Here is a 21,351-nt window from a genome sequence, read left to right on the forward strand (position 1 = left end):
GTTTGGAAATTGTTTTATTATCGGTTTCATTATTTGTAAAACTTTAACGAACTTTTGATTGGAGATAAGAAATATTTTTTTCCGTATAGTGTTGCCATTGCTCGTTTTGAAATCGTTTAGCTTTTTTTAAGATAAAAAATTCGTTGAAGTGTTACACAAAATATGAAATCGATAATAAAACAGATTTCAAATTCAAATTAGGGCTACCACATGCCCATATTCGCAGTAGGATTACGCCATTCAAAATGCGATGGCTCTAAGTACCGTTGTTTTATCACAATGCGAGAAACACACATACATTTATGCAGATTCTTCATTATTTAATTTATTTAAGTATATGACATGGCGATAATATAGAGTGGCAACGATTTGAAAAGTGATACAGCCTATTAAAGCTTTCGATGCAAAATGCCAAAACGAAATTAATAATCCTTCAGGTAAAATTGCCCATTTATTGATGAACAAAAAGGAGAAAAATAATTGTCGGTTAATGGGTACTTGTTTAATGGCTACAAGAGACTAAAAACTTGTGTTTACAAAATTCATCTACAATTTTATATCAGGAATCATAAAAATCTTTACAACGGATTATTTAAAATTTTAGTAAGTAAAGTAATTTGAAATGTTTAAGTAAAATCGCTGGATTTTTTCCGACTATTTAACGTAATATAATTTTTGGAAGACTTGAAAAATGATTTTTAAATTATAAAAAACTATTTTTCAGTTGAATAATTTGATTGATAACTGTATTATATATTCTTTGTTTTGAAACTGTGGATAGCAACGATTTCTTAAGCAATTTAAAATGGAATATTAAATTTTGTAACCTCTACTTTGGACAATAAGTAAGAAGTTATTTTTATCAATTTCAAATTGTGAATTTTAAGATTCCAATAATATAAAATAAGCAGTTATAAACCTTATTATTTTGATCTAAATTTATGATTTGGTTTCTGCGAATTGTTTCGGTGTTAGTGTTAAAGCATTATGACATCAATAAACTTGTCTACTTAGTTATCGTTTACTTAAGTTATTATTTCCAGCAATAGCACTGACATCAGCATTGTGGTAAGTATGATTCAGAAAGTTGAAGGGAGAAAAATTGTCGAAAGAAGAAGGACGAAGAAGGGAAGTTTGAATAAAATGTGCTCGCTAATTATTGTTTACTTTTCAGATAATTACACTCAGCTAATTATTGTTTACTTTTCAGTTCCGAAACATTGCTTGTAGTGAAAATGAGATTAATCAAACACAGTTTGAGAGAGAGACAGCATTGAGCAGTTAAAAAGCTATTATCATTTCGTGCTCTCAACGAGTTAGCATCCATATTAACACATGAAAAAAAAAAAGCTGTTGTGTACACCACATGACTTCCTTGTACGGAATATTAAATTATAGACATTTTTTCCTGCATTTCCTTTAAACTTACTTCCTCGAATTTCAATAGAAATATTTTTCTCATTCTATTAATTCACTTCTCACTTCGCGGCAATTCAAAAATATATAAAAAATCAAAATATCTTCATTAAACATTGCAAGATGTAGTAAAACATAAAACACCAAATACAGTTAAAACAATTTTTTAAAAAAAAACAGTTTAAAAAAAAACAATTTAAATTACAGTTTCTTCGCTAAAACAAGCAATTCGGCCAGCCGGGCAACAAGACAGATTTTTCGGTGCACGAAATTGAAAGTTTAACTTTCGTCCCACCCGGCAAAAGGACACTGAAGCTGCAGAAAGACTTAATTCATTATTGTGCTAAGTTTCAAATGTAAACAAATATGGCTGCTATGGTAAAAAATAATTAGGCTTAGCCGCTCTTAAACAACTTCTTAATTCTTGGTAATTCTACGACTATCGCATACGCATTAACTAAAGGCATAAAAATCTTAACCGGAACATAAGAACCACATAATTCAATCATTTATAAAGCAAAAAATGCGCAGTTTACCAACATATAAGAATAAAAAACTGAGCTCACGCAGCCAAGTAGCAGTGTGGGTATATATATACGAGTAGATATATATTTATATACTTTTGGTGCGGCCGATTGCAACCAAAAAGGGAGATGTACGACTACATGATATAGTAGTCTTAAGGCGACTTATTGTTATTGTTTGGAGAAACACACTTTCCGATTCTCTGTTATTAAAATGCTTTAAAAAACACTATGCTTTAAGGAGAATCACACACCTTAAAACCCCATTTATTTTAAAAGCAATTACTACCAACGTTTTACAGCTGACTACATAATATAGCTGCTTTCTGAAATAGTGATCAGAAAGTTTGTGTTGCCACAAATATTTTTATAATTTAATCCGCTTTGTGACAACATTTTTCGTCATGTTCCCGACTTGCGCGCACATTTTAAAGCATTCTGTTTCATAATTAAATTCTATATTTAATCTATAGCTTTTATAACATTTGGAAACTACTGTGAACCTAAAATTCTAAAAATTTCATGTTCAATTTTTATTTTATTTTGAGTTGAGTTTATAAAATGTATTTTATTAACAAAATTTTTAATGTTTTCGTCCATAAAATTTTTCAGTATTAAAATATTGATCAGATTGTTGATTCAGTTCGAAAATAGTGCCCATATAAAGAATTCTATCCAATTTCAAGTATGTACCATTAGCCATTTTTAAAATATCATGCGCGCAAGGTGGAAACATGGCGAAATATTTTGTCACAAAGAGGATTAAATTACAAAAATATTTGTGGCAACACAAACTTTCTGGTTACTAGTTTCTAAAGCAGCTATATTATGTAGTCAGCTGTAAAAGGTTGGAAGTAATTGCTTTTAAAATAAATAAAATATCCCAATTCTTGCAACAGTCACATATTCGAAGATCATGAGGGGTTTATGGTGTATGAGTCCCCTTAAACACAAAATTTCAACATTTTAAGGCAATCGTTTTTGAGTTATGCGAGATGCATACATACGTACGTACAGACGCCACGAAAAAAATCTCTTTTGAATCCATTTTCAATCCATTTTATAATTCGTTTTGGGAAAAAGAGTCGTTTATTCTGTCCTTACCTATAAATATCACTCAAAAACATTGTTAAATTGCATTCGATAGCGGTCAAAATAATAGATATTTTCGTTGAAATATGGTACCCGGAATTTTTGGGGATTACAATACTTCTTTTACAACGTACAGGGAAGTAATTACATGAGACAGATCGTTGGGAATTGTAAACAAGGGTTGAACATTGGGCAGGACATAGGTATGTCGGTTCGTCATTTTAGTTATTTAATTAGAGAATCGGACGCGTTTGATGGCAATCATCCACGAAATGTTTTCCGTAATTAACTAGCCAAACTTAAGCTTACGTGAAAATTTAAAGAGTCTGAAGGAAATGACTCACGTTCTGTAATCATTTCGAAGATGCCAAATCCGTTGTACAGAGACTTATTCTGAAAATTGAAGGGCAAGGAGGTGGGGAGTGGAACGAAATAAAAAAAAAAAAGTCGCCAAGACCTCGATGCTGCGCCAAGGCTGCGTTCTACAGTTGGCAGTGCCCGAAATAAACGAGACACATCGGATTTCGAAGGAATCAGGTGGTATTTTTGCCATACAACTGTTTCGGTGGTTGAGAGAGCTCATTTTTTTCAAAGGAAAAAACGTCTGAAAGGATCTCTGAGCGAATTAAGTCTGCTTTCGAACGATTTTCAGCGAGCGAGATTAATCGGACGGATTACCTGCTTTTTTTAAAGGTAAGATTTGCTCGAATTTTACAATTTTAAAAAAATATATCACGTAGTTGTACAAAGAGCGTTTGTTAAGACCCAAGCTGACATTTGCAAGAGTGTATTTTTAGAGTAGAAAGGAATTCAGAATTTATATGCACGCAATTTCGTCATTCTTTCAAATTTGAATCTCAAAGAAAGATTTTTCAACTAAATATGCTGTAAACTTTAAGTTACCTAAACCATTAAGTCCCTAGTGTATGCGGATAATATAAATATCCTAAATAGTCAGCTACCTTTTTCCTATAATGTTATACATATAAACGTTATTTATATTATACCTTAAATATTATATCTTAAGTAGTCCTTTTTCTACGGGCAAACATATATTCGATATAATACGACTGAAAGAATTTGCATTCGTTTGTCTCCTATTTTACTTTGGAAAAAATTATACAATTAAAAGGAAAAAATAATTTTATTTCTATCAAAAAAATTTAAATGCATACCTTGGAACAAGACTGAATAACAATATTGTTCATTATTTGACTAAAGCACGCAATTTCTACATATAATAAAAGAAAGGGTCTGTCTGTGTGTATGTGTGTGTGTCTTTTGTTCGCGCTGAGCGTAAGCTAATAGACCCACGGCTACGAAATTTGGTACATAGGTGCATCTAGACAAGAGCCAGTGCACCTCGAAGCGACTTTTTCGAAATTCGAATTAGAATTTTTTTAATTTTATGTTTTGTTACGAAATCGCGTCATCTTGAGACAACATTCGCTATAGGAAAGCGATATTTTACTCTACACATTCCATTTTCACATCGTCGTGAAACGTAGGCACTTAGCTATTTTACGAACGTAAAATAAATTTCGTGTTTCAATAAATCGAGTCAATACGAATTCATTTAAGAAAGGGAGCTTAACACCTTTTCAACGGGATTTTTTCTAAAAAGGTTTATTTTTTAAAATGTACAGTTTATTTTTCTTTGATTTTTGGACACGTTAAACTTTCATCCTTGCGAATGCTTTTGAAAAAAGAATTTTGGAAAAATGATAATATTTTGTATTTTTAAAAATGTTTTTAAAGAAGCTTCCGAGTACACTTCTCACATCTCACATCTTTAGAAATGTAATTTTGGCAACAATTTTCCTTTCTTATTGTTGTTGATAGATTTTTGATGAAATCGCATTATTTTGAATAGTTTCATTCTTTTAGAAATATGGGTTTGGCAACAATTTTTATCGCATTTCTTATGTCACTGTTTTTAAGAGATTGGCATTTTTCATTGTCATTTTTTTATATAGATATAATGCTTTTTTTTTTTTTTCTTTTTTTTCTTTTTTTGATAAAGTTGTTCGGCAGAGAATTCTACGCGGAATGTTTTGTTTTTTGAGTTTCTTTCATGTTATTTTTTGCTTATTTCACTCTTTGTAAGATATTGAAAAGTTTTGCATGATTTTTTTTCTTCAACGGAAAGTTGGTTAATTTTTTTATTAGGATAATTAATATTTGTATTAAGGGATATAGCTTATTTCATTGTAATTTTTTTCTCTCGAAAATATAAGATAAAATATCATTAATTATACTTTGCTTTTCATAATTTTTTGTTTTTTGTATTCTTTTATGTTATTTATTGCTCATTTCACTGTCTTTAAGATATTGAAAAGTTTTGAGTGATTTTTTTAGGAAACAAAGTTCTTAACCTCCTTTATACCATTTGAGTTCTTAAGATTTTGCAAAGGGAAGTTGGTTAATTTATGTATTAGGATAACTAATATTTGTATTAAGGGATATTGCTTATTTCATTGTAATTTTGTTATACGTAATAACTTTTTTTTTATGAAGTTGTTCTGCAGAGTAAAATTCTACGCAGTTTTTAAATTTAACGTTCGGTGTTCCCTTCACCCATTTTTCCGGTACATTTAAAAGCCAGACGAAGGCTGGCAGCGAAGCTGCTAGTTGATAAAATAAAACAATTAAATTAATGATTTTTTTTACAACAGCCAAAAAGTTAAACACTTTACTAGCTTTTAATTACTTAAGCGCCCAGAAGGGTTAATTTCGTTTTGACATTTTGTGGCGTGTCGCTATCAACGGTGTTTCACTTTGCAAATTGTTGCCACCAAATTTAGAGCCCTGTATTAGATTTAAAGAAATTAAATAATGAAGAATATGCATAAACTATGTATGTTTCTCTCACAGTGATAAAACAACGGTACCTAGAGCCATCCAATTTTGAATAACGTACGTCTACACCCGAACATTGGCATCTGAAAGCCCAAATTTGGAATTTGTTTTATTTATCTATTTCAAATTTTGTCAAACATTAAAGAAATTTTTATTAAGAAACTCAACGATTTCAAAGCGAGCAATGGCAACACTGTACGCTGGGGGAAAATTATCTCCATCGCGCGAGAGTGTGTATCGGAAATTCTAAAGATATGCTTTTTTTAAGTTAATTTGTAATATTGTTTTTTAAGTTAATTTGTAATATTGCTGTTGAATTGAATTTTATGGTTTAAGTGCGAAGAACATGATATTTAATAAATAAAGGCAACGCACAAAACGTTAAAAAAAGACCCTTTGGGCGTAATATAAAATCTGAAAGCTTACAGATTAAAAAAAAAAAAATATTTATTTATATACCGTAATAAAATGATACAAAGTGATTATTACTTATTTTCGTGAAACGGAGCATATATTCTTTTTCTATTCAAGTAAAATTAAAACAAGACATTTAATATCTATTAGTGTAAAATAGTGAAACCAGTAATAAAATAATGTACGTAAAAAAAATTCGCAGCTTTCTTAATCACTGAGAAATAACTTAGGTAATAAAATCATTTGCCTATATGAAGCATAGATGTGATCCCCTCCCCCTTCAGTGTACAACTATTTACTTGAAAGCAACCTCAAAAGATGTCTTTTAGCTGTTTCATCTTCGAAAACATTGCTCGAGTTGCACCACAGAAGATGGTTAGATGTTGATCTGCCAAGGGGAGGGGGGGGGGAAGCAGACACACACGTACATCCAAGTCTTACACTGAATTCGAAATTGCATCTTCTTTGCTTGTATCGCAATATATAATGTAATATGTAGTGTACTATGTACTGATAAACTATCTTGTTGATTTGATATGTAGTACATTATATAATACGTAAGCCAAATATCGTAATATGTAATGTAATCATAATAATGTCATATGTATCATGTATAATGTAATATGTAATAGTGTCATATGTATCATAATATATAATGTAATCGTAATAATGTCATATGTATCATAATATATAATGTAATATGTAATGTAATCGAAATAGTGTCATATGTATCATAATATATAATGTAATATGTAATGTAATAGTAATAGTGTCATATGTATCATAATATGTTATGTAATATGTAATGTAGTATGTACTGATTAATAAGCAACATGAAACACAATGCAAAACCCAACTGAAACAATGTGAATGCAAACTTTATAATAGTATTATGCATAACGATGTAGGAAGTGTATCGAGCAACGGGTACAATTGGCATGGTCCAGATGACAATTCAATATGCGTCCAGTGTATAAAGCCTATCATGTGTATAATTTATCCTGTATAATGCAATACCTGTGTATAACTAATTTCCTGTGAATAATTTAACCCGTATCGTGCTTATAACCCCCTACTGCGCATAATGTTCCTATGTATCATTAATTTCCCCGTATATAATGTAATGCGTACCCAGTGCATAATGATAATATAATGCGAATACTGTGCAAAATAACCCTTTTATAATGTACCAATATAGGGTTTATTAGGAAAGAATTTTAATGTAATAAGTTGATGTGAAGTTAATGCAATGTTAGGGTAAGGTATTAATTTGATATGTAGTATATAATACAATGTGTAAATCATGTATCGTAATATATAATGTAATACGAAATGTAAGATAAAGGTGGACGTGGTGCTGTACTGATTAACGCAAATGGTAAAGGGACAGTGCCCACGTCCTCCGTCGCTTATAACTTAAGATTCCGAGAATACCAAGTACTTTACTCTAAAAGGGCATTAGCTTAGAAAGCCTAATTAGTTTCGAAACGGCGTTTTGCGCCCAATCACTTTAAATGTCAGAATCACATTTCATATTGTTGCCACCAAATAGTATTGCCTTTTATTATATTTAAAGCAATTAAATAAGGAAGTATCTGCATGTATGAACGTATGTTTCTCGCACTGTGAAAAAACAACGAAACCTACAGCCGTCAAATTTTGAATAACGTGGTCCTCCACCCGAATATGGAAGCACGAATCTTGAATTTCGAATTTGTTTTATTGTCTATTCATATTTTGTAAAATTTTAACCAATTTTTCATTAAAAAAACTCAAAAATTTCAAAGCCAGCAGTGGCAACACTATACGAAATAAAACATTTTTGTTTCCAGCGAGCGAGACTCCCTATTGAATATTCTAAGGATACGATGTTTTTAAATGCTTTTAGCCCAAAGGTGTGTTATCCCAAATGCCCTTGAAACGTGTATGCATATGTAGATGAAAAAAAAAAGGTCCCTTTGGGAATAATATAAAACCCGAAAGTTTTCAGATTTTTTTTTCTTTATTAATTTTATTTTGGTCAAATAAAAAAAAAGTTATGCATTGAGAGCTTACTTTAATAAAAATTTGTTTCATCGGCTTTATTTTAGTTGAAGTGAGTTTTTGTGTTTGCCCAAATTATTTTTTAAAAATTCTTCTCGAGAAATGGGGGGTTTATTTTAACGAGAGTAAAAATATTTTGACTGTAATTTTTGTTTAATTAATATAAAGTAAGCAATAAAATGTAACAAGTCTTCTGAGAAACACTAAGTAATTTTATTTTAAGAACACAAAAATATGCCCAGTAATTTCATTGAAAATGATGAAGACACTGATGTGCAATTAATCTGGTCTTAAACAAATGGCTAAAGGAATTAGATATATGTATTAGTCCAGGTTAAACTTCTGATAAAAGAGGAACCTAAACATTCACTTATTGTCATAATTTGTTGCATATCATATACCTGTTACTGTACTCATACTATATCATACTATACTATATCATACTCATGTTACTATACTATGTCATACTCATGTTACTATACTATATAATACTATATTATGTCATCACTACATAGTATAAAACAAAGTCGCTTTCTCTGTCCCTACATCCCTATGTACGCTTAAATCTTTAAAACTAAGCAACGGATTTTGATGCGGCTTTTTTAATAGATAGAGTGATTGAAGAGGAAGGTTTATATGTATAATAACATCCATTAAATAGTGGAGAAATACTGTTATTTTTGAGGTTTCTAATGTGATGTCGTAAATAATTAAATTTTTCCGCTTACATCGCAAACGCAGGCTGAACCCTACGAGATTTATGAAAATAATGTACTAAGTATTGTACACATTGAAAAGGTTTACAGATTTAAAAATTGCGGGACGTAGCGTTTGCGGCGGTACCGGCCGGCCGGGGCGGCGGGAGCGTGCCTATAAATAGCGCGTCGGAGGCCGCGGATCTCCCTATAGCACTTCGAATTTAGCAGCGATCGAACGCGTTTATTATCGGAGCACTCTATCGAGGAAAATAACAATATACTTAATAAAAACGTGCTTTTCAGCGCGACAACGTATCAGTCATTATAAGTAAGTTACGATAAATAAAATCACTGAAAACTTTCATAATAGAGGGCACAATACTCACAGGATGGGGTACCGGAGAAGATGTATTGATTCCCCGAATCCCTCTGATACCATCGGATTTACCCTTCCGATTGAAACGTTTACAGTTTCCGGTAAAGACATGTTTTGCAATGACCATTAATAAATCGCAGGGTCAAACCTTCAACGTTGCAGGCTTAGATTGGAGCGTTGACTGTTTATCACATGGCCAACTGTATGTCACTCTTTCAAGAGTCACCTCTAGAGAAAACATGTCTGTATTGTCTAATGACAAGAAAGCTGTGAACGTTGTATATAAAGACATTCTGTAATATATTAATGGTTGTAAAAATAAAATAAATAGGTAAAAATGTAAAAAGTAAATAAGTAAAAATGTAGTGCATGAATTTAGATATTCCAAAGATAGCAGGAAATCTTCATGGTATAAGCGGAATTGTTTTACTCAAAATTGAACGCGTGCGGGCCACGGGCAGTAATGAATAAATCAAAACTACTGGATCGCTTTTTAATCATTTTTTCAGTGAGTGACATAGGCTATATATTTTATACCCGTGCGAAGCCGGAGCGGGTCGCTAGTAATATACTATGTCATACTCATGCTACTATACTAAACATGTTGCCAGGGCTGTGGAGTCCGTAGGGAAAATGACCGACTCCGACTCTGTCTCCGCCTCCTGGAATTTTAAAGACTCCGACTCCCTCATATATATATCTATCTATATATAGAGAGAGATAGATATATATATGTAAATATATACACATGGGTTACAGCTTATTTCTTTAATATAAAAGAATTAATAGATGCTACAGAAAAAAATTGATGGCGTAACAAATTATTTATATTAGTTAGCCTTTATTATGAAATCGAAAAATTGGCATTAATTATTTCTAAGAAACAGTATAGCTTCCGCTAGATCTTCTTTGTTGGAGGGTCATAGATTTAATTTAATAAACTTCACAGCTGAGAAGTGTCTTTCCACTCTAACTTGAATAGGAGGAAGAGCTGTTACTGTTAGGGCTACTTTTAACTTTTCAGGATAGATTTTTATAACTTCTAAAACAGGTGTCTTGCAAGCGCAATCATATATCTCTATTTCTTTAAAGGCCGTGTAGAAATCTTGTTTGTATTTTTCATTTTTTATATAGAAAGGCTCTTGGTTCTTTATTTCCATTAGCTTTGCCTTAGTTTTTTCAAAATCCAAAAATCCAAAATATTGCCATGAAAAAATATTTCTCAAAATCTAATTCATCACTGGAAGAGGATGATAGAGACTCAATTGCAATGTCTGCAGTTTGACTGTTCTGATTCGAATTCTCCAATTGTTCTGAGAATAATTCCATTCTTAATGAAAGTTAAGAGATGGCTTTCTTTGCCCTTGTTAATTTGTTCGTCATGCAAAAAAATTCGGTGTTTCGGATCTACATATATTGAACCCAGCACGATCTCATTATCTAGCAAATTAGTTTCTCTTTTCTTCATTGAAGAAATGATTCCTTCTGCAATAAACCCTCCATTTCAGAAAGAACAAACATCCCATTCTTCCATTCTCGTCTCCTGTCGATTCTTCAGACTGCAGCTTTTTTATGGCTATATACGGTGTAGAAAGAAGAGTTTCCGATTCTACAAGATCATTCCACAGTCTTTCTGTTAGTGAAACTTTAGGGTTATCCACATCTTCTAAAAAAGGTTCTTAATTCTAAAAATATCTTTATCATCAAATATGTACTTCCTTATCGCGTTGCTTGTTCAATAATTGTTCCTTTTCCTGTTCGCTTCCTAAGAATGGCATCAGTTTTGGGAGTTCTTGTGTCTATTGCTGCTTACCTAAATTTACCAGTGAAATTTGCAACTAAATGAATCAGTTTAATCACTAATGGCAAATATCACATCCATCTTTCTCCCTTATGTTTATTTATTAATATGTCAATAAAACAGAAAATAACTATTTATTAATGTATAAACCTCATTAGTCCATAAATAAAAATAATAACTCAGCTTGTCATTATTTTTTTTCAGTTCATTTTAATTTCATTTCAAATTCAAACTGTCCAAGAAAAACTGGTGTCGGAGTCGAGCTGTTTTTTGCGACTCCAGCTCCGACTTCGTTTACCCCAAAATCTGCCCGACTCCGATTCCGACTCCACATCCCTGCATGTTATTATACTATGTCACACTATACTATACTTGTTATTATGTAATATACTTGAAGCTCTATAGATAATTTGTTGATTGAATGATTTAAGAAGATTATCAGATTTTGTACGGGAAATTTGTGCAGATTTTTGTAGGTTTTGGACAGGAAAAATTTAATCCATTTCTTTAGCATATCCAACTTAAAAGCCTTAAATAATAGGTAAAAATATTAGCAATTTCGCTGTTTAGGAGGAAGCAATGAAAAATTGCTAATGAAAAACAGATGAACTCAACAATAACAAAACAGCCGCCCAGACGGTATAGTGGTTAGGGAAGCCGACTGCGATACCAAACGGCTCGGGTTCGAATCCTGAAGAATGCATGTTTGTAACTGTCCGTCCCTTCCTAGAAAACAAAGGTGGCCCATCTATTAGGTGCCTCCATAATAAAATGACCACCACTTCTGGCGTTAGTAGTGGGCCAGCCTAAGACATTTGCGAACCCGCCATTGGTTAAAAATAATAATAATAATAATGCGCACCCGCTAAGATGTAATAAACCTAACTACAAAACTAATAAATCTAATCTTAATTATTAACTGTTATCATAATTAAAAAAATCTGATGTGTACACCACATGACTTCCTTGTACGGAATATTAAATTATACGCATTTTTTCTTGCATTTCGTTTAAACTTATTGGATTGAATTAAACCTACTTCGCCGACAGCGCATAAACCACAATAGAATAAATGCATTCTTTAAAATTCACTCTATTTGTTTACCATAGCGACACTCTGGCGCTAGGTTCACTTAACAGTATTATATTTCGTTCATATTATAACTCACAAATGCACAAAATTTATATCATTTAATGAATTATCAAATCGTTGCCACATGCAATTAATGATAAAGCTAGAACGATGTATAAGAGAAATTAAGCAAACAAAACAAAAAAGAAACAGTTTTCACAGACGATTGAGTATTTCTCATTCAATTAATTCAGTTCTCACTTCGCGACAAGGCAAAAATACATAAAAACTCAAAATATCTGTATTGAAAATTACGAAGTAAATCTTAAACACTTATTTCCTCGAAAAAATTCCAGAAAGGATTAAGCATAATTTAATTTGCAATAATAAATGAAGGCGTTATCTTTGTTGTTGCGAAGCTACGTTTCTCTAGATTGGCAACAAATCCACTACTCTGCTATGTCAAATGTAAACAAGCAATGGCCGCCATCAAAAAAATTATTAGGCTTAGCGGCACATAAACAACTTTAAAATTGTTGATAATTCTAAAAATATTGCATACATATTTACTAAAGGCATAAAACTCTTAACCGGAAAATAAAAACAACATAATTCAATCATTTTTAAAGCAAAAAATGTACCATTTGCAAACATATAAGAGTAAAGAAACTGAGATCACTGAGCCGGGTAACAGAGCGGATATATATATAAATATATTTATATACGTTTGGTGCGGCCGATTGCAACCAAAATACGAGGTGCACATCTGCATGTTATAGGAGTCCTATATACAAAATTTCAACGTTCTGACGCTACTCGTTTTTGAGTTAAGCGAGATACGTACGTACATACTTTCGTATAGACGCCCCGAAAAATTCTCTTCAGAATTCATTTTAAAGCAGTTTTATAATTCTTTTGGAGGAAAAGAGTGTTTTATTCTGTCCTTACGTACAGATATCACGCAAATACATCCTTAAATTGCATTCGAAAGCGGTCAAAATGGCTATTTTCGTTGAAATATGCTGCCTGAAACTTTTCGCGATTACAATACTTCCTTTTTACTTCGTACAAGGAAGTAAAAATTTGAAAGGTTTCATATTTTAAATTACGTCCAAAGGGACATTTTTTTTTCAACATTTTGTGTGTTCGCTTCATTTGTTAAAGTTTTAGCACCAGTTATGGATGCAGGTGACGTGAAACACATTTAATCCATCTGCACTCTCGTTCGATGTAACCCCGACTGATTCTCGTTAAATCACCTTTTGTTTTACTGAACAAATTTATAAATTAATTGTTATTTTGCTGTCAATATAAATATTCTTTGCATTTTGAAAAGAAAAATTATTTTGAGTGCCACAGAATCAGATTTGTTCATTTACAGCACCTGCTTTTCGGTTCATTTACAGTAGATCGAGAGAATTAAGATCTGTTGAATGGGGAAGAGAATACCTATATATAGCGGATGAAAGATTAACTAACCTGGGACAATCCCCAAGGAGGTTTGTACTCTAACCGTTGTAGAGTTCCTCACTTTGTAAATGCTGGGTTACAGTTGAACGTGAAGAACCTTAAGAACTGGTCAGCAAATAATCGCTTGAGTTCGTGCGACAAGAAACAACAAGATGGAACGGTAAATAACCCTTTATCATTCAGATAAGCTTTAATAGAACTCCGTCCTGGAGTGCAAAATAAAAGCCGACACTTGGGCTTCAACTTAAGAGGCTAAGAAGTAAACTAAAACTAAGCTAAACTAAAGAGATATAGAAGCTATCAAAGTTTTAATGGAGTTGGCCCCTTAAACACGAGATGACTGCGAAGCTATCAAGGGCCTGAGTACGGCCGAGCGTAATAACAGCTTTGAGAGAGAGAGTGGCCAAAAAGGCAGACGCACGTAAATCAGAAATTCTGATTTTCTCTCACTCAGCAAGTAGAACATCGCGGTTAAACACCGCTCCTCCTCATTATGTATTCAGGCGTGATTCTAAAACTTCGTTCTGGCCGGAAGTAGTAAGTTGAAGTTAAGAATTTGACAGGAAAGAAGTTTAACTCAAAATTTAACTCTTAATAAAATTAGGACAATCCTTACACCGCTCAAAGTAAAACTTCCGTTAAAATCAGAAGGCCTAAGAAAGTAATAAAAATCCAGAAAAGCTCAAATACGAAGCATGTCGTGTACTTCCACAACAGTGGCTCTATTTGGTGAATTGTGCTGAGGAACTGGCGAATACTTTAATGCAAGAGTTGCTGATGAAAGTGAGGGTCCGAAACTCGCAACTTTGGGGGGGGGAGATCTACGCCAACTGTTATGGTCGGCGTGATAATACGTAAGCACCTTAACAAATTTCAAAATGGCATTAACGATTTTTGTAATGCACAAAAATAGCTTTGAGCAGGATATTTCTCGAGTTAAGTTTTTGGTAGTATCTTACCTTCGTAGGTTTTAAGTTTGTTTACGTTCCCTGACAAAGAAGTTGAGACAACAAAGAGAGATTTAGTCCTCGGGGAAGCACGTAGGTAACTGATAATTGTTTTTTCTTATCATGCGTAGTTTAATTATCATTGTATGGTTTTTTTAGATTATACTGAAATTTTACTTATGGGATGTGTGCAAGGTCCTTGATTACATGAACCAGGCGAATGGGTTTATTACTATTATTATTTTTTACGGCGGGCACTAGCCATTCTTAGGCATTCGCTACCACCAAAGCCAGAAGTGGTGGTCATTTTAACATGGAGGCACCCACTAAGTGGCCACCGTTACCTCCTATGAAGGGACAGACAATTTACATCTATGCCTTCTCAGAGATTCAAACCCAGGCCCTTCGGTATCCCAGTCGGCTTGCCTAACCACTATACGGACGTGAAATGTCCTGAGGGAAATTATCGCCTACTACAAGTACAGGTAGAAGGTAGCCCAGCACCTCCATAGTACCTCAGGTAATTGAGGTATTGATGAACCTAGTTAACTGTTAAGCTTCCATTCCAATTTTGAAGGAGAAAAACCCAGGGCGGGTCGCGGGTCTCCCACGCCTCTCTCCTATCATCAACCACTCGAGAGGACTTTCTGGTAATACTGATTGTTAGTGTACATAAATCGTACGGAGCATCGTACTGCATTATTAGTGTACATAAATCGTACGGAGAAGAAACTGTCCTTGAAAAGTTGAACAACTGATGATTCCAAAAGTCTAAATTTATGTACAATTGTCCTTTCTAAGGCGGAAGGTGCAACAGGCGAGTCCTTGGAATTCGCGCCCATCAGCATTACATATATAGAAAAATGAAATTGTTGGGTCATCTCTACATATAATAAAAGAAAGACTCTGTGTGTCTTTTCGTTCGTGCTGCGCGTAAGCTAATAGACACACTACTAAATTTGGTATATAGGTGCATCTAGACAAGAACCAGTGCACCTCGAAGCGATTTTTTCAAAATTCAAATGAGATTTTTTTTTTATATCTTTTCGATTTTATTGCATCATTTTGAATAGTTTCATTCTTTTAGAAATGTGGTTTTTGGCAACAGTGTTCCATTCAGACTGCTGACTGTTGAAAATATGAGATATAATGCAGCTTTTTTTCTTTGGTTTTTTGAACATACAACACACAGATCGCAATCTTGCTATTCTGATGCGCATGTGTCTCGCGATGCACAATAAAAATAATTTCCTTTCTTCCCCCTCTCTCTTTATTAGCTAATGGCAAAGAGGTTTGTATAGTTTGAATTATGTCATCTACAAGCCACAATTTTAATTGTTATTGCTATCCGGTGGTAGTTTCATTCTTTTAGAAATGTGGTTTTGGCAACAGTTTTTCATTCATTGCTTCGGATATGATGGACTGCTTTCTCTTGAAAATATGAGATTCATTCTTATTTTTTTTTATATTATGTTTCAATTATATAAAAGGTTTTGCAGGATTTTTTTAGGAAACGAATTTCTTAACTTTCTTTACACCATTTGAATTCTTGAGATTTTGCAACGGAAAGTCGATTAATTTATTTATTAGGATAATTAATATTTGTATTAAGGGATATTACTTATTTCTTTGTAATTTTGTTATATGTAATACATTTTTTAAAAAATTTTTGAGGCTTATTTTTTAATGAAGTTGTTCTGCAGAGTAAAATTCTGCGCAGTTTTTAAATTTAATATTTGATGTTTGCTTTTAGGTACATTTAAAAGGCCGAACGAAGGCTGCCGCGTTGCTGCTAGTTAAATTATACAATCTTAAAAAAATACATTTTGGCAATATTATGGAGATGCATTAACGTTAGATATGACAAATATACAGTTCGAATCTTTGGATATATATATATAAGAATGTGTCTGATGTTGGCCCTAAGGATGTCGGTTCTTTATTGCGTATTTTTTTAAATGGTATTTAATTGTTGTTAGGCTTAATTAGATATTTACCGTCTGTCAGATTACAGTCAAAAATGTAATGATCAGGGTCACCCCTTTCGCCACATATGCAGAGATCCGTGGGCACATGTCTTTGTCATGCGAATAGGGGGGGGAAGGGCCGTGCCCTGTGATATACTGAATCAGAACATAGTCATGGTGTAGTGCCTCTTATTAAAAAAGCTGGCTCATTTTTAAACACCAGTAATAATTCTTTTGACCACTTGTAAGTGAACCGGAGAGCAAGTGCAGTCACAAATCTGGTTCTATACCTCTCAAACTCATTTCACTTTTCAAAACGCAACAAACATTTATAGCAATAAATACAATAGCAATTCATTTATATCTTTATTCATTAATACAAAAGGTGACTTAACGAGAACCAGTCAGGGTTACATCGAACGAAAGTGCAGATGTTGTAAGTGTGTTTGACGTCACGTGTCTCCATTACCGGTATGGTTACTGGTGTTTTAGATATCATGTTTGATTTGGTTATTTAAGGCATGTCCTTTAATAGCGGGTCGCGTATAGTTTCTCAACTTGTTGTTTTTTATATTCTGCTGCGCATTTTGATATTTTGCCGAATGTAAGATGGCTGATCGATAGGTGACTTGTGTGCATGGATTAATGCAGAGGAAATGTTTATTTGATAATATTTGCAATTTTTGGAGATAGTAGCGTAAATTTGCAATAAAAGTGAACCGCTCTCAGACAGAATAGAGATAAACATTCTAAAATACTGTTACTAAGTGTTAAGGGGGATTTTTTTTTTTTTTTTAAGGGGGACCCATACACCTTAAAACCCATAAGATCTTCGAATATGTGACTGTTGCAAGAATTGGGATAACTTATTTATTTTAGAAGCAATTACTTCCAAATTTTTACAGTTGACTACATAATATAGCTGCTTTATGAAATAGTGATCAGAAAGTTTGTGTTGCCACAAATATTTTTACAATTTAATCCGCTTTGTGACAAAATGTTTCGTCCTGTTTCCACCTTGCGCACACAGTTTAAAACATTCTGTTGCATAATTTAATTTCATATTTAATATATAGCTTTTATAACATTTGGCAACTACTGTGAACCTAAACTTGTAAGAATTTCATGTTAAATTTTTATTTTATTTGGAGTCGAGTTTATAAAATGTATTTTATTAAAAAAATCTGTAATGTTTTCGTGCATAAAGTTTTTTAATACTACAATATTCATCAAATTTTTGGTTCAGTTAGAAAATAGTGCTCATATAAAGAATTCCATTAAATTTTAATTATGTACCATTAGCCATTTTTAAAATATCATGCGCGCAAGGTAGAAACGTGACGAAAGTTTTTGTCACAAAGCGGATTAAATTACAAAAATATTTGTGGCAACACAAACTTTCTGATTACTAGTTTCTAAAGCAGCTATATTATGTAATCAGCTGTAAAAAGTTGGAAGTAATTGCTTTTAAAATGAATAAAATATCCCATTTCTTGCAACAGTCACATATTCGAAGATCATAAGGGGTTTAAGGTGTATGAGCCCCCTTAAAGAAGAAAAGTTTATTTACTGTAGAAATATTATGACAGCAACTGGTAAGTTGACTTAATGAGATTGCTGTACAGAGTTTTATTTATACTAAAGCATAAATTACTGTGACTTTGCAATTACTTTGGCCAGCAGCTAGATTTCTAGCCTAAAAATTAATTTCTAAGACAAAAAGAAGCTAGATTTACCCAGAAGGGCTACTAATTTCGTTTTGGCATTTGGCGTTGCTTCACTATAAACGGCGAATCACTTTTCGACTTGTTGCCAACCAATATTAGAAACCTGTATTATATTTAAAGAAATTAAATAATGAAAAATCTCAATAAATGTATGCATGTTTCTTGGACTGTGATAAAACAACGGTACCTAGAGCCATCCAGTTTTGAATAACGTACGTCTCCACCCAAATATGGGCATCTGGAAGCCCTAATTTGGAATTTTAAATTTGCTTTCTTTATTATCTATTTCGTATTTTGCAAAGCATTTATGAAACATTCGGATTTGATTAGTTTAGTTTAGTGAAGGAGGACGTGGGCACCACCCCTTTACCATTATGGTTAATTGGTTTAGCGCCACGTCCACCCTTATCTAAAGCTGACTCATGTTAGGGTCACACGAGATCCACTCATAGGGCACATTGATTAATGTTACAAAAAATTGATATTAAAAATGGTTACATCTGTGTGAACATAGTACTTCTGAGCTATGAATAAAACTTTAGCAAGTGACACATAAGATTACAATTCAATACCCTAGAAAGTAATTTTATCAAGTTACATATAAAGTTTACAATTCAATACATAAAGAAGATATATCATACATAATGATTATATTATACTGTTGTGACTGATAAGTGATGACATAGTCAACATGAATTTACTAATGCAAAATTCAACATTTAAACTCAGTATACAAAAACCGAAGAACATACAAATGCTTATATTTCATACATTGCCAACTTAAAAATTTATAGTGAAGTATAAAAATGCTTAGATCTCACATAAGTCTCTAATTATTCTGAATGTCATTGTTAACTTATATATTACAGCTTACTACTAAAGACACAGTTATTACATTAAAATTGGATATTAATACAGTTAAATGAATAATTGCACTTAGACTATAAATACTCTATAAAAACATTAATTCTATACAATTTGTAAAATGCAATGATTCAAAACAATGATTATATGCGAATATTAAAACAATGATTCACTATAAATATACAATGATTCAATACTATTACTAAAATTAATGATAATACCATTCATATTATTAATCATATATGCCATGTTGACATCAAAATAATAATTTTTTCATATAGGTGCTTATTACTGAAATGATGTTACATATTACTAGCGAGCAATTCAATAATAAGATATGTACAGTACAATTTTACTTGCACATTGGAAATACTATACAAATAAATAATTTAATACGATGATACCGTACGATTACTCATGAATAATTCAATACTATGATTCTATACGATTATTCAAATGCAATGATTCAATACAACAATTCTATGCACTTATTAGAACAAAAATCTAAATAATTATTCAAAATCGGTTTTGATTAAGAAACTCGACGATTTCTAAACGAGCTATGGCAACACTGTACGGGAGGGGGAAAAAAAGAAAAACATTTATATCTCCGGCGCGCGAGACTGTGTATCGGAAATTCTAAACATATGCTCATTTTAAAATTATTTTGCGATACTGCTGTCGAATTGAATTTTATGGTTTAAGTGCGAAGAACTTGATATTTAATAAATAAAGGTAACATACAAAACGTTAAAAAAACACCCCTTTGGGCTTATTTTTTATTATTATTTATTTTATATTATTATTTATTTTACTCCCGCCTTCCTAGCGTAGCTTCGTGGTGTAGTGGTCAGCACACTGAGCCGGTATTCAGAGGTCCGTGGTTCGATTCCCGGCGAAGGCGATTGCCAATTTTCCATCTTACTTGCTTCCAAAATATCCTAATGTCTCTACAATTTAATTTTTTTTGGGGGGGAGGGAGGTTAAATTCGACTTAATGAAAGTGCGTAGCCTTATTTTCAAACGAGAGCATTCATTTCTGCGCAATCAGTAAAATCGTCGTTCTGCAGCATACAGGTGTTTTTAGTTAATAAATATTGTTGCGTGCTTACGACTTCGTAATATATTGAATCCACAAGCCCTATAATAGGCTAATAAAATTTATTTTTATCAAAAGAAATATACCAGAACGCTGGAATTTTCCTGAGAGATATTCGTATAAGTGTTCACAATATCGCGCAGTATAATCAGTAGTTATACTTCAAACTACTAGAAACATTAAAATATAACGCGTCCGTATCTAAAGAGAAAGCTAAATCTGATATCGCATTTCACGCAAAATTAAACAACTCGCAATAACAGTAACTAAGCAACCAACTGAGAACTTCTCTCTCCGATCATTTATACCGGCGTGAGAAATTTCCAGTTCTTTCTGCTTCTCGACATTTCTGGAAAGCAATAAGAGGATGGAATTACGGTTACAGCTAACATAGCGGTCAATAACATTTATTCATTTTCGATACAAATTAAAGAGATACCTATTTAATTTATGTTAAATGCACGTGCTTGTGTATTTTTACTTACGATTACTTTTGCGACGTAGCTTTTTCTCAAAACTTGTCTCACGCTGCTTTGTACAGCAATTTTAATTATAACTCTATTAAAATTAACTATCTAAATGCGAAATTCGTAGCAATATGTTGCTACAGTTTAATTTTTTTATGGAACACCCACAAGCCAAACGGAAACTGTATTAGTAATCCTTGATATGCACTTCGGTTTTGGATGAAAAATTTTTAATAGAAAACAATTCTATGCCCTTTTATTGATATATTTTCCACCTTAATCTCTTAATTAGTTTCCACATTAATTCGTTTTTGTTAAAGGCAGCCATTTTTAAGTGCTTTCTGTCAGAAATATTAATCATCGCAGTTATATTTAAAAACCGAACCGGATAGAAGGAGACTCACTTTTCATGGCAAATTGCCAGTTATCTTAGGATTGCTTTCGGCAACGCTTCCAAACCTGCGTAGCTCTTAATGAGATGTTATAATTACACACGAGTTTCAGAATCTATAACC

The 21,351-nt window shown here is 32.6% G+C and overlaps 1 protein-coding gene across 1 annotated transcript in view; it reads left to right on the top strand.

Moving 5' to 3' along the window:
* Positions 1-3,524: 3,524 nt before the first annotated feature.
* Positions 3,525-21,351, top strand: part of LOC118182416 (uncharacterized) — a 160,532-nt gene continuing 142,705 nt past the window's right edge. The window contains exon 1 of the mRNA XM_085812575.1: positions 3,525-3,725. The gene's annotated coding sequence lies outside the window, so the exon portion shown is untranslated. The remainder of the gene's footprint in view (positions 3,726-21,351) is intronic.

This window comes from Stegodyphus dumicola, chromosome 3, assembly GCF_044657685.1.
Source record: "Stegodyphus dumicola isolate Sdum_Otavi_A_Nest chromosome 3, ASM4465768v1".
In the NCBI taxonomy this organism is placed as follows: Eukaryota; Metazoa; Arthropoda; class Arachnida; order Araneae; family Eresidae; genus Stegodyphus; species Stegodyphus dumicola.